Source organism: Eptatretus burgeri, chromosome 4 (genome assembly GCF_056783735.1).
Source record: "Eptatretus burgeri isolate ZD-2024b chromosome 4, Ebu_testis_v1, whole genome shotgun sequence".
NCBI lineage: Eukaryota > Metazoa > Chordata > Myxini > Myxiniformes > Myxinidae > Eptatretus > Eptatretus burgeri.
Genome location: NC_140964.1, coordinates 31,573,586 through 31,590,942, shown reverse-complemented (window position 1 = coordinate 31,590,942; position 17,357 = coordinate 31,573,586). Strand labels below are relative to the sequence as shown.

Genomic DNA, 17,357 nt, shown 5'->3' with positions numbered 1-17,357 from the left:
ATATGTTAATCCGTAAAGTCAATACACTCAGTGGTCTGTTCCCACCCATCTCTCGTCTCTTTTCAAGACAGGAATTTCAATCAGAGGCGTACTCGCTCCAAGCTCTTTATCTCCAGCCAAGCGGTATTGCGCCTGTGTTAATACCCAAGGCTAGAAAGGCAGGTTTTAGACTCTGCCTTAATGCAGATGATCCACATTGCACAGGTAACCAAGAATGAGACAGCAAGGCGTGTCTGTGTATACGTGTGCAATTTTCAGAATTTCTCTTTCTATTCGAATGCCCAAACCCTGACAATGGAACTACAATATACGAAGGAGACAATGATCACCATTTGAAGTCTAATGGGGGGGGGGCAGGGAATGGGGAGTGCTGTTGAGTCTGCACTCTTTTCTTTGCTGAATCTCATTTCAAGAAGTTACCGAGGCCTCGATCGGACATTGTTGAACTATTGTCATTTTCAGTTGTGAACAATGTTCACAAATCTATGGGCTGACAAGATAGCTCAGAGGTCGTGCACTCGTCTTTGAGCTGTCAAGTGCAAGATCGATTTCTGACCTGACTATAAACTGTCGGATCAGTGCTTCCCAGGCAGGATGTTGCATCACAAAGTCCACTGTCCCTCCATTGGACGTTGAGCCGGTTGTTCTGTGTGCTACCATTTGCTTGTGGACATTAAAGATCCCATGTTGTGTTTTGATCAGAGTGGGATGATGTGTGCCGATAACCTGGCACAATTCTAGATTCCTGCCCTAATCTACTGGGACAATGCCGCACCTGCGGCGTGGCCTCAGTAATGACCGAGGCAGCACACTGAATTCTTAAGTGACTCTTGGTGAAATATTCATTCACCGGATAGATTTTTAAAATCCATCTGGAGGAAGGACTCATGGATCTGCAGAAGCAATGAATTGCTCACAAAGTTTCAGAGTGGGTGAGGGAAGCTTCATAAGGTCAGATGGCCAGATTCCCAGGCAGGAATTTTAAATTTCACAATGATTGTCCAAACCTATGAAGAGTGGAAGCAAAGCACAGATTCTATTTCCTGCTTCCACTCTTGATGCAATCTATATATTACTAAAACTTTCATGTTGTATGTTCCCAAAATACAGCCAAAATGGGACATGATAGTGCAATAATTTTAGGGCCACCTTACTCACCATTCTCCTGTGGTATACAGTATCAAGTTTCATTCAAATCGGGCAAAGAAAAAAATTATTAAAAAATAAATTACCGATTCAGTCAAGTACTCTTTGGGAGAATTTGATCAATGCAAACAACCTTAGCAGTATAGTTCGCTCGAGCTATCTTTTTTGTTTTCTTGAGATGATTTTTTTTTTTTTTTTTTTTCATCAACCGGTGTCACAACGGGAACCCAACGGGTTCACGAGTCGTCTAGTGACAACGAGAGAGTTCATAGAACACACTACCCTGCACAGTCTTGAGAAGCAAGAACATGGCGGGATCTATTTGCGGCAAATTTGGCCGCGTTGATATAAAATGCTGTAACATTTTGTCCAAGTACTGCGAAACGGAAGGGTTTTGAAAGTGCCGAAAGGCGATTTGTGTTCTACAGTGTTCAAGTATATAATTAAATTGAAATAAAATAAAGATTTGGAAAGTTTGTAGAAAAAAAAAAGTAGAAATTTATCGTCGTTGATGCAGCGTCTTTTACCCCGGTTAGAATAGGTGGAGGTGTATGCCCCGGTTAGAATAGGTGTACCATATCCCTGTGGCGTAAGAGGCGGCCAGGGTTGAGTCAGGAAGGGCATCCGGCGTAAAACCTGTGCCAAATCATAACGGATGATCCACTGTGGCGACCCCGAACGGTAGAAGACGAAGACGAAGACGAAGACGAAGACGAAGACGAAGACGAAGACGAAGACGAAGACGAAGCATCTTTTACACCACCTTATTTATCAGGTTACATTAGTTATTCGTGTCTCTTGTTTGTGTCCTTTATGACATCCTGATAAACAGTACATTTCCTGTTTGGAATGATTTTCAATTTTGTTTGACTGCCAGACAGGCAGAGTAAAAATATTATCTCACTCCTTGCTGCGCTTGTACGATCAGGTCAAATTCAGAATCAAAGTGCTGCGAAACTACAGGTTCCTTTTCTGATTTGTGTTCAAAACATAATGTTTGAATTAAACCAAGTTGTTCCTCGATCACAAACTGACATTTGTCGACAGACAGACATAAGCTAACCAAGTGCTTAACCCTGCTTTTCGCTTTGTGTGTGCAGGGTAAAAATGTCACAAGAATCTTCACCACTTTTCTAACAGACTCACAAGTCGGAGTTTTACCCATTGATAAAAGTTGAGAGCCGCCCTTTATCGCTCGAACAGAAATTTATCAGCCAATTAGGCGAGAACTCGCTAACTCTGTATGATCAACCAAAGCCCTCCATCAAGAAGATTTGCTGACAGATGGGGTGCTTTCATTGCCATTTTCCATTGCCAAAGCAAACAGTCGTAAAACAAACGAGGGGCAGATAGATATGCTGCAGTAGATGAAAGGTATGCAGTGAAAGCATCCAAGAAGAACCTTGACCAAAGTGGCTTTTCTGATGCTCGCAGAGGATCTTTGGCTTAGAGTTTGAAGTATTAGTTTTCCATGAATTCCCCAAGAAAATCTGCTTCCTATTTCTGGCCAAATTTTAATCTTGACGGTTGTTGAAATAGCCAGTTGGCTGCCGATGGTGGGATATTTTGTGTGTTCTCCATGACTTTGGCCCTTGGGTGCTGTTTATCTGCAATTATATTAACTGAATTCGTAACATATTGACAGGATGAAACATACTACGCTATTAGAGGGAGAACTTATTCATTTAATTCAGCAAAAGGACGATTTGGTGAAAGTATCTCGAATATGGAGATGATTTACACAATCGCGGAGATGCCAAAACCTCAGCAGTGGACAATCTTGAAGGAGCAATTATGATGCGAGTGGCGCCTGGCTGGGATCTTTCTTGGCCACAAAACAGCCACGAGTAAGAGAGGTGATCCCGACAAGCCAAACCCCATGAGGGCCCGCCTGTCCGAAGGCACTGCAATCAGAAGAGGGTGAAATTGCAGAGCAAATGGCTCTCTACACCTCGAGGCCACAGAGGGCATTGGGAAAAATTATTTCATTAATTCTAATCGCACAAACGCACATGGGTGGACCAACGTTCGAAGGCTTACCATGCATAGAGCCACCTCCGATTTTGACATTGAAATGAAATAACTTCAAAATAATTGTCCAGTTTCACTTTTCGCATTGCACAAGGAGGCTGGAAGGATTGTTTGGAGGTATGTGCCCACCTTTGAGCTGTCGATCCTGGGTTCGAATCTTGACGCAGCTATAAACTGCCACCATTGTGTTTCACATGCAGGGAGATACATCAATGTGTCCATTGGAAAGACATTAAGCTGAAGGACCCATCTACCAGCACCGTTTGTTCGTGAATGTTAAAGACCCCATGGTGCCTTTTGCGAAGAGTAGGTGAGCTCCAACCGGCATCTTGAACAAGTTACAAATTCCCGCCCTGATTGACTCCTGTGAAGTAATGGCAAACCACCCAGGATAACCCTTGCCAATAAACTGCTTTGGTAGCACCAGCACTCTGTCAAGAGTTTGGTACATTTGATTGATTGTACCATTTTATTGTATCATTGTACATTTGTTTGACTGAATGTGAAGATGGTGCTTTTGGAAGGAAGCACATTACCCAAACAAGATTCACAGCCGAATTGGAGGAGACATGACTTTACCAAACATTTATTTAACTTTCTTTTTACATCGTTGTTTCCTTTACGAAGAGTAGGTGAGCGGTTGCTGGTACCCTGGCCAAATTCCAGCCCTGGCTTCTTGTGTCGGAGTAACCCTAGTCCAAGAAACAACATTCGTAGAACCGACACTCTGTGAAGATCATGCTTCATAATCCGATCTGATGTTTGTTAAAAACTAGCTATCAATGCCCTAAATATCTTTCCTGGAAAATTAATTCCATATCACACCCTGTTTCCTTTTTCCATCTTCATCATTTTCTTGTTAATGCAGCTTGGTGCAAGGTAAAATGCAGAGGTCTGTCCACAAAAGAGAGCCATACTCCATGATGCACTCCAAGAAGGCCTGCTTCATCATTATCAGTTAGAAACTGTCAAAGAAAACAGTTTTTGGTAAAAAAAATAATTCCAGTAAGCACTTGTCCGTGGAGCTGAATGGAACAGTTATTTCAAATAACTAGAAACATCCGCTTCCTTTGGGAGCAGACTGGGGGATGGTGTAGTGGGGAAGGTGGAGAAAATATATTTTGTGTCATGTCTAATAATTCCTCCTGTTTGCAGCAGATGTTAGTAAATCACTTGCACTGTGGCAGGTGTACAGGTGAAAATCGAAAGTCATCTTCCACAAGCCCCCCCCCCCACCAAGGGATCTTTTATATTTGTACCCATGACCTGACCCTGGGTACAACCAACGCGAATGCAAAATTTGGTGGAGCTCGGCCCAGCCCAATTTTTTTCGATGATTTTCATATGGACACACATACATAAAGAGAATTGCCTTGCCTAATACCAGCACAGGCACCCCCACCTTGTGTGGAAGAAATTTAGAGTTTCGATGTAAGAAGATGATTTGTAATATTGACTACCACCACGTGGCGCTATAGCATACACACTTTCAGAGAGAATTGGGGTCTTCCCCCCCAACCTCAACCCCCTACAATGTAGGTTTTAAAATGCTTTCTTGCATCTTCATTTGCCAAGAGGACTCAAATAGTGTGCAACATGGTGGGGTTACTACCGTGGGGCCGATTGCATCGATGGACAGCCAAACAAACAGAAAATACAACAAAGCTCTTTCTCACTATTGACTCGCTCACCGACTCAAAGGTTTGGTACCTTCCGGGTGACAGAAAAATTAAGTTTTGCAAGCCGATCGACATCGAAGCTGATGCACTGAAAAAATTCACAGAATCGTCGGCCAACATCCATAAATAATAACAAATTACCCCCATGTGGGGGTGACGGTCATCTCTATAATACCACAACTTCTCAATGTTCAGTTATGACCGAAGACGACTGCGCAGCTCGAACTACGCAGTTTGGTTAAAGATGACTTGGCATTTTGGTGCGCGCGCACGAAATTATATTTTGAAAATAAATGCCGACGTTTACATTTCGGGTTTTGAAACTTTTGCACCTTCGGCGGAAAATGTATAAATATAAAAAGCTAAAAATGTGTTATATTTATATTTTATTTCTCCTTCCTTCCTTCTTTGCGAATCGCATCGGCGTTTTTGGCCATCTTCCAGATCACGTGACAATCAAACGGGAAGGAAATTCAAAAATCTGTCCGGTTTGATACAAGATAATATTTTTTACTATCATAATCAATAAACAGTTGCCGAATATCTTGTAGAATGGCAGACTAGATAGGTTTTGAAAATGGCGATTTTTATAACTTACGAGACCTCGTAACCTCCTCCCTGACCTTGAACCTGGACAAAAGTTATATCGTTGTGCAACACTCATCGACCTCGACCCACATACTAAGTTTCATCAAGATTGGAAAGAAAAATTGTTGACGGACGTACGGACGGTGGACATTTGGTCCGGCTTTATGAGGTCATCTCGGTAGAGATGACCTAAAAATGTAAATAAATGAAAAAAATATAGGTGAGTGACGTAAGAAAATGGGGAAGCACAGTAATTTTGGGTGCCAACGGACATTGAAGCCAATACACCAGGAAAAAAGAATCACAGAGGCATCGGAAAGCATCCGTAAATGAAAATATAAATACATGAAAAAAGAAGAAAATAAAGAAATGTAAAATAAAATGCAGGTGAGCGACTCGAGACAATGGGGAAGCATGGATCGTAAGCTAACACAGTGTGTAAGCACACCCCACTAGTTATATATATATATATATATATATATATATATATATATATATATATATATATATATATATATATATATATATATATATATATATATATATATATATATATATGAGGTGTGTTCAAAAAGAATCCAACCTTAATTTTTTGTGTGTAAACAAATGAAGCGAGGGAGGCGTGGTTTGGTGCACGTATGTAGGCGATCCTAATCCGTATGCGTGAATATTTTCCCACCTGCAGAAGCTGTCAGTCGCCGACAGACCGCTGATGAGTGAGGAAGTGTAAGTGAGCGCCGTCGGATTTTCGTTTTTGACAAAATGACGGATCACTGTGGTCTCATCGCCAGTGATCTCATCGCCAGTGATCATTGTGTTGAAGAAGTTGGGATCACTGTTCACAGTCTCCAGCATGTCCTGTGCAATCTCCAAACGGAGTTGCTTCTGCTTGATCGTTAGTAGCTTTGGCACGAAATTCGCTGAGATTCTCCTGAAGCCCAAATCCTCAGTCACAATGGAATGAACGGATATAATGCTGACGCCCGCCTCGTCTGCAAGTTCTCTGATCATGATTCGACGATCCTGCATCAGCAGGGTCCTCACTTGGTCAATGACGATCTCATTTCGGGATGTCGAGGGCCTACCAGAACGTGCTTCACTTTCCACTGATGTGCGACCATCTTTGAAGGGGTTGTACCCCCTCTTTTATCTGTGTGGTGCCCATTGCTTCGTTCCCGAAGGCCTGTTGAATTTTGCGGATCGTTTCCACTTGGGAATCGCCAAGCTTTACACAAAATTTGATGCAGTAGCGTTGTTCAAGTTTTTCCGTCATTTTGTCAAAAACGAAATTCCGACGGCGCTCACTTACACTTCCTCACTCATCGGCGGTCTGTCGGCGACTGACAGCTTCTGCAGACGGGAAGATATTCACGCATACGAATTAGGATCGCCTACATTCGTGCACCAAACCACGCCTCCCTCGCTTCATTTGTTTACGCACGAAAAATTAAGGTTGGATACTTTTTGAACACACCTAGTGTATATATGTACATGTATATATATATATATATATATATATATATATATATATATATATATATATATATATATATATATATATATAAAAATATAAAAGCGGTAGGCGACATGGGTGATCGCTATATAATTGCATACTAGTCATACAGTTTTTGACAGATCAGGCTGAAATTTTTTGACAAAGAGGTTGATTATAGTGCGCATAAAAGCGCGGAAGCCGATTAGTCAACAGAGGCAGCGTTAGTCATTTGGGGGCCCCATGCAAAACACTATAATGGTCCAGTGGGGCCCCTGTTAACCTGCCAATGTGTCATCACACGAAAATACGGATTTTGACGTTCGTCTTTCTGCTGTCGATGTGTTCGGTCATTACTTATGCAATCTTAACAAATTAAATTTGCCAAGAGGACTATGGGTCATATGGCAAAGGTTACAGTGACTTCGTTTGCCCTCCTCACCAGGAATTGCGAAGGTGGTGCGATGCAAATTATCTTCGTAAATGTGCACAGTGCAGCACCGCTCCCAGTAGTGGTGATTGGGAGTATTACGAGTGTTGCTTCAGAACCCTCAATTGTTTCACGACTCACAAGTAAGAAGGACGCCGTGCTATTTTCCCCACTTGTTTAGCCTATATTGCTTTCGCCTTCATTGCAAAATAATCCGGAGAGATTCCCGTTTTATTGCCTTTTCCGCATTGGAAAGGTGTATATGTGGTAGCTTGTTAATTAATTTTTATTTTTTGTTTGTATTGTCAAGGCTCACATGAGAGCGAACACACAACGCCCAGCAAGGGGGGCACGAGACAAGAGGGGCGGGAGATGGAAGGACAAAACAGTGGGGAATAGAGACATAAGGAGATCTGTGGAAGGGAGAGGGATGGGGTGGGGAGCATGGGGAATACAAGATGGACATTGCAGGGACTTTCAGGAAGGAAAGCAGGGAATTTTAAGGAGGTGGGTTTGGGGTGGATGAACGGGGGTAGAAAAGATCGAGGTTTTGGATAGGGGGAAGATAAGATGCGGTGGTGAACAGCTGTTTTGAAGGCCTGGAGGGAAGAATGGGATTGAAGAGAGTGCAGAAGTTTATTCCAAAGGCAGGAAAAAAGAGGAATGAAAGAGTGGAGGTGAGCAGTGATTCGTGAATTTGGTAGTTTTACCAGAAGGGGGTTGCTGGCGGACCTTGAGTGACCTGCGGAAATATGGGGGGTGGGGGGGGTACATATTGCTGACAGAGCAGGGGAGGCGAGACCGGAAAGGAGACGATAGGAGATAGAAAGACCACCGACCTGCCTGCGGTGAGACAATGAGAGGCCCAAGGACTCAGCCTCACCACGGGAGATACCAATGATCCTCAATGTCTTGGTTTCCACACCGTGAAGCTAAGAAAGGTGAGAGGAAGGAGCACCAGCCTAGAGGGGAGAGCAGTACTCCATCAAGCTGTGGGCGAAAGCTTTGTATGTGGTCAGGAGCTCAGGTGGGCCGAGGATGGACTTCGCACGATGGAGGATTCCCAGTCGGCGACTGGCTTTGGAGGCCAGGTTGGAAATGTGGCTTTCCCAGGAAAGATCATGGCAGATAGTGAGACCCAGAAGCTTGAATGAAAGGACTTCTTCCAGGGGATTGTTGAGAAAGTGGATGGGGGGTTCGAAATGGTCCTTTCGGAGAGACATAGTGAGAGTGTGAGATTTGTCCGGATTGAAAGACATGTTCCACGTGTTGGACCAGTTTGTGATTTTACCCAGATCTGCAGTGAGTGAAGAAGCTGCTGCTTGACAGTCTGAGGGATGACAGATGGTACCAGCAGAGGGTGGAGTCCTCAGCAAAGAAATAAAGAGGATTTTCCAGAGAGTCAGAGAGATAATTGATGAAAACCAGAAAAAGGACAGGGCCCAGAATGCTGCCTTTATGAACTCCAGCCTGGACAGGAAGAGGGGATGAGAGAACTCCACTTAGGGCCACACGTTCACTGCGACAGGAGAGGAAGTCTGCGAGTCACGAGTGGAGATGGCCTTGGATACCGTAGGAAGAGAGTTTGGCGAGCAGTGTATGGTGCCAGACCGTGTCAAAAGCACGCGATATGTCCAAGGATATGGCTCCGATTTCACGTCCGGCATTGAGTACCTCAATCCATTGTTGGGAGGGCAGAAGCAGCATATCCAGGGTAGTGACCTGGTCTGAAACCAAATTGATGATTGGAAATCAAGCCATTGGAGAAGATGAAGGATTTAATGTCTGAAGCGATGATGGATTGCATAACCTTGCTGATGATTGGGAGAAGGCTGATTGGTCTGTAGTTGCAGTGATCTGTTTTGGCACCTTTTTTATGCAGGGCGGTAATGTTAGCAGATTTCCAAGCAGATGGCAGATGACCTTGAGCAAATGAGAGGGTGAATATAACAGAGAGAGGGTGAGCAAGAGCAGAGGAGCAGGTTTTTTATGAAATGTGGGCTGATGCCAAGCTGTTGAAGAAAAAAAAAATCACGTGGTGAATGGTGAATTTGGATCGGTAAATGGAGAGGGTGGAAACAGATCACGTGGTTATGGGAGGTGTACAGTCAAAAGTGAATTTATTTATTTATTTATCTTTAATAAGGATTGCGTAAGATTCGGAAAAGGAAAGGTTGAAGTAAAATTGTGGAGGTGTGTGGTGAATTTGGATTGGTAAACGTGGAGTGAAGCTGATGGATCGATGAAAAGTTTCAGGAAGTGGGTGGAGAGACATGTGGTTCCAGGAGGCGTATAGTTAGGAAGGATACAAGGAAGATTATTATTTTTTTGATGGATTTTTGAAGATTAGGGAAGATTCGCGAATGGAAGCTTGTAGGGAGAAATCGTGAAGGAAATGGTGAGAGTGGGTCAACTCAAGTAGAAGAAAGATGGTATGCCGGCAGAAGGAAGAGAAGGAGCAAAAATAAAAAAAGGGGCGTGGTCCGGGGGAGTTCGGTCGGACACCATTACAGGATGGTTTTGATTGGCGAGGGTGCATATAATAGGCTTTTTCCGATATTCTGCATCCTATAAAGCCTAAATTACGATCGAGTCTTTACTCAAATGGCCATCTTAATCTTCTGGGGTGTCGAGAGGAGGTGATAAAGGATGATCAACATTTCTAGTGATGATGACGAGGGTTCATCATGGAGGGTTAATCGAACTAAGAAGAGGGGCAGACCACGGCGGGAGAGTTACGAGGGGTCGGAACCCCCCAAATTGGTTAAGGACCCCTCTACCCCGAAGAGTACTTTCACAAACTTATGGTTTTAGTTTCAGTTTTTGATGGCGTTACACCTCCAAGCCCTGAAAACCCCATAAAAATGGCTACCTTGATTAACAATGAATTTGGTGATGTGTCTGGTGCCAAAAAGCTCAGATCTGGAGATCTCTTCATTAAGTGTAAATCAGTCGACCAATGAGAGAAGGGTATGAAAACCCAGTATTTTGACAGGGTCCGTGTTTTGTATCATATTCCAAGCAGTATAAGGGAGAGTCGATGAGTCATTTACGGGATTGATCCCTCCATTGAAATTGATATCACGAGTCAGTTAGCGGAGGTAGGAGTTGTTGACGCCCGCCGTCTCACCACGGTCAGGGATGGGGTCAGAGTCAATACCATCTCAGTGGTTCTGTCTTTTGATACCCCAGTCCTTCCCCCAAAAGTTTTCTTGTGCTATCAAGTCTTCACTGTATGGGAATACATTCCACACCCCTTAAGATGCTATAAATGGCAAACATTGGGTCATACTGCTCCAGCTTGTTGAGGTAAACAACACTGCAGCAGATGTAATGGAGAGCACGAATACGGAAGCTGCACTTGTAAAGAAATGTCTTGTGCCAATTGTGGTGTTGACCACAGTGCAGCCTTGAGAGGATGTCCTGAATTCCGGAGAGCTGCCCAGATCCAACAGGTGCAGACGCAGGAGGAACTGTCGTACTCTGAGGCTGTCCGGATGGTCCCCAAAAGGGGGAAAACTGTGACTCCAGTCAAAGCGGTGGAGAGCACGTCCAAAACTGAGTGTCCGGTTAACATCCTCACCAGATCGGTGAGAGTCCAGACTGAGATGAAAGATGCAGAATGCCAAACCGAGAGAGCAATCACCGACGTGACCACAAACTCCACTGAAGAGGGATTCATTGGCTTCATCACTGAAGTAGTAAATTGTACAGCTCAAGCAGGGAGCAGATCCGAAGAAATCAACATAATTTCCACTGCAGCCTTCAAACATCCGGGCTGGGAGGAGTTTACTTTCAAGATGATCAACAAAATATTCAACCAATCGACCCACAAACGCAGAGGGGTGGGCTCCAGGCAGTCCCAGGATTCCCCGCCCCTGCTGATTCATGTAAATCATCCAATGATTAATAGGAAGTGTAGCACTCATGTGTTGGAGCTTACTAAATCCATCAGCGATCTTACATCCACACTGGATATAATCCATTCGTTATTTAAGAAACCTGGTTTAAAACCTCCAATCGATTTAAGATTACCGGTTACATCCTTCAATGTATTCTCCGAATAAGCGTACTGGATACACTTTGTTAACCGAGCCGGATGTACCCTCGATTCTTTAAATTTGTCTGGAAATTCAAAAAGGAAATGGGGCGAACACTATAAAGTTATTATTACTCGCATAACCCGCACTCTGCACGACATGTTGGGGTGGGTGTGTTTGAGAAAGGAACTGATGCAGAGTATCAGTAGTAATTTTACTTTAATGTAGTAAGTGGAATACGATTTCACTGTTTCAGAACCATTTTATTTACTGTTTTTTTGTACCATGCACCTCATATGGTCTTTGAGATAATGTAAGCCGAATATCACGTTACTCGAGCGCAGAACAAAGTCGAAGATAGCGCGACACGAAACCACAAACTCGGAAATAATATACAAGATTGTTATTTCTTAATTCCATTTTATCTATACATTTTCCGTTTTAGGTTGTAGGTGAGAGGAAGAGGAAGAGGAAGAGGAAGAGGAAGAGGAAGAGGAAGAGGAAGAGGAAGAGGAAGAGGAAGAGGAAGAGGAAGAGGAAGAGGAAGAGGAAGAGGAAGAGGAAGAGGAAGAGGAAGAGGAAGAGGAAGAGGAAGAGGAAGAGGAAGAGGAAGAGGAAGAGGAAGAGGAAGAGGACTTGTCAGTATGCAGGGAGAAAGATAGTTTTTTTTATTCAATTTAACACAAGAAACAGAGTGTTTAGATGGGACGGAATAGATAGGGGGTGTTGGGAAAGTGGGGAAAATTGGAATTGAGGGTAATAGGGAGAGAATACAAATAAAAACGATCGTACACCTTGAGGGGAAGGACTCAAGGAACCCGATACGACAAGGTCGCCGAAAACTCACAAAATAGCACGATTTTTAAAAACAAAACCGAACTCGGAACACACAGAAAGCATGTAGGTGAACAAATAAACAGTTAAAACGGGACAAATAATGACCGGAAACTTAACTGTGAGAAAGTTGGCGGAGAACCCTGAGAGACCCAGCCGTCACTCCAAAGCTTGAGCGTCGTTCCACCTTTTCGCGCCATTTTTCCAAAGATATGTCAGAATAATAAAAGCACACTAATAATCATATTAACATTACAGTATTGCAAGATAATAATATTAACAATAATAGGACCATGGCAGGAATAAAAAGGATCATGACGTGATGCCCCCTGGCCGCTCTCGTCGATAAATTTCAAATTATTTTATGAGATTGGAATAACCTCGCCCTCCTTATCTCACTGCCAGCCGTAAACACAAACTCACAAAAAAACAGATGATCTACGGGGCGTTTCATTGTCACTCAGCTTGCTATTGCCTGCCGAGCCAGCCGTTCCTTCACAAACGTTTCGTCAGACTGCGTGCTTGAGTGCTTAAGCCGCTTGGCGAGCGCTCAGAAAGCTCATTGGTAACGGAACACCCCCCAGCGCATGTTCTCAGCCTCGAAGCCTTTTCTGATTCTGCCGTTTGTGTGATGAAAAAGTAAATTTCGGGTAATTTTCACCATTTTCCCATTTTTGTTGTGCTTTTTCTTTCAGTTTTGTTCCCTCCTCGGGGCAGATGTTCCGATTTAAAACAAACACAATGTTCCGCTGTGCGTATGTAGTCCATTTAGTAAAGAAGGGTTGTTGTGTGATCGTACATAAATTGTCATGTGGATTTGCTAAACAACATCGATATGTATTAACATGACCAATTCTAGTAAATTTATTGTGATTATTGTTGTATTTGTAAACACTAGTACGTGCCCGTACGTGCAAAAAAAAAAAAAACTTTCAAACCGCGAGCCAGAAACAACCACACAGGCCGTTCCTTCACTCTCGTAAACAACGACTGGATTGGGGCATTTTGTTAATCTATAAATGTGCATAAGAAATCGAGAAAATATTAGAATACACGAAGTCATCACTATCCGGAAGTGGTGCGTGCCCGTACGGAATGTTCACATGCATTTCACGAATTATCGCTTGCATTGAAGTAACAACTGCTTTGATACTTCCACACAGAGTTAATTAAAATCCAAATTAAAATCAAGTTTACCTCCCTGTCTTTGCTTGCCATGACATTCGCTGCCATTGACCATTGCCACTCCTACGCCACGGTAACTAAGGCACCGATCCCCATCGTAACCGGCACGGCACGTGACGTCATCGTCGGCCGGCCGCGCACCGGCCTACGCAGCCACACCTACACGGCAACGCGTCCTGTCATTGATAACCAAATGGCGCATCAGCCACGCCTACGCAGCAACATGTCATTGGTTGGTAAATCACCTGTCATTGGTTGGTAAATAAATGGCCATAACCTGGGAACCACTTGTCCGATTAATATCAAACCTTGAAAAGGCACATCCTCAGGTCCCCAGAAATATCCCAAGTCCAAAATTTAATGGCATGATCCTTGGACCATACCTAACCCCCCCCCCCCCCCCCACCAAGTTTCGTCGAAATCCGTCGAGGAGCTTTTCCGTAATACTGTTCACAAACAAACAAACGAACAAACAGAAAGGGGTGAAAACAGTAACTTCCATCCATCTTCGAAGATGGTGGAGGTTAAAAACATCTAAAGGTACCAACAAAACACCCGTTGTTTAAATTTTGTCACCGACTTGCTTATTTTCGATCGTAAGTTATCGCGTGTTTAAAATTTACTTCCTGGTTCAGAGCATACCAGCACTCTGATGTTACCGAAATGTATGCACCATCTAATATGAAAACGATCATAACTTGGGGCATTGTGTTTATCTATAAATGTGCATAAGAAATCGAGAAATTATTAGAATACACGAAGTCATCACTATCCGGAAGTCCGTACGTTGTAACCCGTAATGGGGAACTCAGCTGAGGTTCTCTTCCCCATCGGCCACGCCTACGCAGCAACTTGTCCTGTCATTGGTTGGTAAATAAATGGCCATAACTTGGGAAGCACTTGTCCGATTAATATCAAACCTTGAAAAGGCACATCCTCAGTTCACCAGCAATATACCTGGCAAGTTTCAATTAGATCGGACCAGTGGTTGTCGAGAAACAGCGGTCACAGACACACACACACACACACACACACACACACACACACACACACACACACACACACACACACACACACACACACACACTGCTGGAATTATTGATAGATTAAACGTAGTTATTATTCCACTTGCTTTCTCGACTAATACTAACCTCACCCCATAATTTTGTCACAGTCCTGTCGAGTTAAGCATCAGGGAAAACATTTTTTAATCGATTCATTACATCACAGTGCTTTCTTTCCTTGAGATGAAGCATTATCGTTGTGCTGTATTTATCACCACTCACAAGGTGATATGTTTTCTCGGTAAAGTGAGATCCCACCCTCGGGGGGCCCGTCTCGAAAGATTGTGAACCACGATCAGATTAAATTAAATCAGATCACGATTAAAAACCACTATCAGATCACGATTAAAAAAAAGGTTAAGGTCATAAGGAAGTGAAGGAACACCAACAAGACCTGTTGGACCAGGGATGGATCAGTCAGTCTAGGTCCAACTACTCCTCCCTGATTGTGTGTGTCCGAAAGGATGGCAGCCTTCGCCTTTGTGTCGATTACAGGGAATTAAACCGTAAGACCGTCGTCCCTGACCAGAATCCAATTCCCTGCATTCAAGACATGCTCGATAGTCTGACAGGGAGTTCGTGGTTCTCAGTGATGGACCAAGACAAGGCATACCATCAAGGCAGCTTGGATGAGGAAAGCCGACCATTGACAGCATTCATCACTCCTTGGGGCTATATGAGTGGGTGAAAATCCCATTTCGACTGAACAATGCTCTGACCGAGTTCCAACGAAGTATGGAGGAATGTGTCAGGGGCTTCCGTGATGACATGTCTGCGCTATTTTGGCGATAACTTAGTCCATAGTAAGACATTTGAGGATCATGTACGCCACATCCAAGCCGTCCTGCACAGGTATCAGAAACATGGTGTGAAATTGTCCCCTAATAAGTGTGAGTTGTTCCAGAAAAATGTTAGGTTCCTCGGCAGAATGGTGTCTGCACATGGCTACACTATGGATCCAGCGGAGATAGCCCCTGTCCAGGCATTAAGGACAAAGAATCCCAACACAGTGGGAGACTTGAGGAAACTTTTGGGTTTTCTGTCTTACTCTCGGGCAAACACGACTGGTCAAAAGTTTTATAACACCCCCATTTTTCAGTTTTTACTGAAATTTAAGCAGTTCAAGTCCAGTGAATAACCTGAAATGGTACAAAGCTAAGCGGTAAACTACCAGAGGTTAAAAAAAAGTTAAGGTTACCAAAAACTGAAAAATAATGTAAATTTCAGAATTCAGGGAACAGGTAATGGGTTAGCAACTGCAGCTGTTCTGCCGCAATGGAAGTAAATTAAGCCTTGAAAGTTGATGCAAACAATTCCTACAGGTGTCCCAACTTTTGTTGATTAGTTACAAACCCTCTGTCTCTATAAAAGCAGTGTTGGAACAGACTGTGTTGCTGCACCCTCTGAAGCATTATTTGGACAATATTGCACTGCAGGAAGTAGTATATTGCTATCATAATGGTGAGAAAAAGACAATTAACAAAGCAAGACAGAAAGACCATGAAACCCTTAAAACTGTAGGTCTTTCCTTTAGAGAAATTGTAAAGGGCGGCAAGGTGTCAGTGAGTACCGTTTCCGAAACCATCAAAAGGCACTTGGAAACTGGAGGAAACTCTGACAGGAAGAAGTCTGGCAGACCCAAAGCCAAAACAAAATCAGAAAACAAGTTTCTGAGAGCCAACAGCTTGTGTAATCGGTGGCTCACTGGACAGCGGCTTCAAGCATAACTTAACACTGGTCGAAGTAAGGAAGTCTCAGTTTCAACTGTGAAGAGAAGACTTTGAGCTGCAGGTTTGACAGGTCGAGTGGCAGTAAGAAAGCCATTGCTAAGATGGCACAATAAGAAAAAGAGGTCTACCTGGGCTAGGAAGCACCGCCAGTTGGCGACTGAAAACTGGAAGAAGGTCTTATGGACCGATTTATAAAAATTTGAAATCTTTGGTTTATCACGCAGGGTTTTTATACACTGTCGAGGAGGCGAAAGGATGATGCCTCAGTGTGTGACACCAACTGTCAAACATGGAGGAGGAAGCGTGATGATCTGGGGCTCTTTTGCTGGATCCAGAGTCAGCGACTTGCACCGAGTGACTGGCACCCTGAACCAAAAGGGATACCACAGCGTTTTGCAGTGCCATGCAATATCCTCTGGTCTTCGCCTAGTTGGTCAGGGGTTCATACTACAGCAAGATAACGGCCCAAAATATACCTCCAGGCTGTTTTATAACTACCTAAGAAGAAAAGAACAAGACGGTCGGCTTCAAACCATGGAATGGCCAGCACAGTCTCCAGACTTAAACCCCATTGAGCTGGTTTGGGATGAACTGGACAGAAGGGTGAAAGCAAAGCAACCTACAAGTGCAACACATTTGTGGGAACTTCTGCAACAGTGTTGGGAAGAACTTTCCGAACAATATTTGATTTCCATTGTGGAAAGAATGCCATGAATATGTTCGGCTGTTATGTCTGCAAAGAGGTGGTGGCTACTATGATGAGTCAAAAATTTAGATTAAATTTGGTTCAACAAAATGATTCCATGATTTTTTTTTATCTGCAATTGTTTATTTGTTCTATGCTTTAATTTCAGGATACATTGAAATTTTAAACTGCTTAAATTTCAGTAAAAACTGGAAAAATGGGGGTGTTCTGCAACTTTTGACTGGGAGTGTACATCCCAAACTTCTGCATCGCAAAACCACTTTATGAGCTCCTTGGCGGACCCACAGGTTACAGAAAGACAGATGACTCGGCAGACACCCGGGAAAACAAGAAAGTCACAAAGAAGAAAACAGCCTCAAGGGGCAAAGGGGAAAAGTCAACCACCGAGTAGGAGCCCCATAAAATGGACCACAGCCCATCAGCAGGTTCTAG

The 17,357-nt window shown here is 43.5% G+C and overlaps 1 long non-coding RNA gene across 1 annotated transcript in view; it reads right to left on the bottom strand.

Moving 5' to 3' along the window:
- Positions 1-13,191, bottom strand: part of LOC147027737 (uncharacterized) — a 70,743-nt gene extending 57,552 nt beyond the window's left edge. Inside the window, exon 1 of the long non-coding RNA XR_015057237.1 lies at positions 12,361-13,191. This is a non-coding gene — a long non-coding RNA (uncharacterized LOC147027737). The remainder of the gene's footprint in view (positions 1-12,360) is intronic.
- Between the last annotated feature and the right edge of the window lie 4,166 nt (positions 13,192-17,357).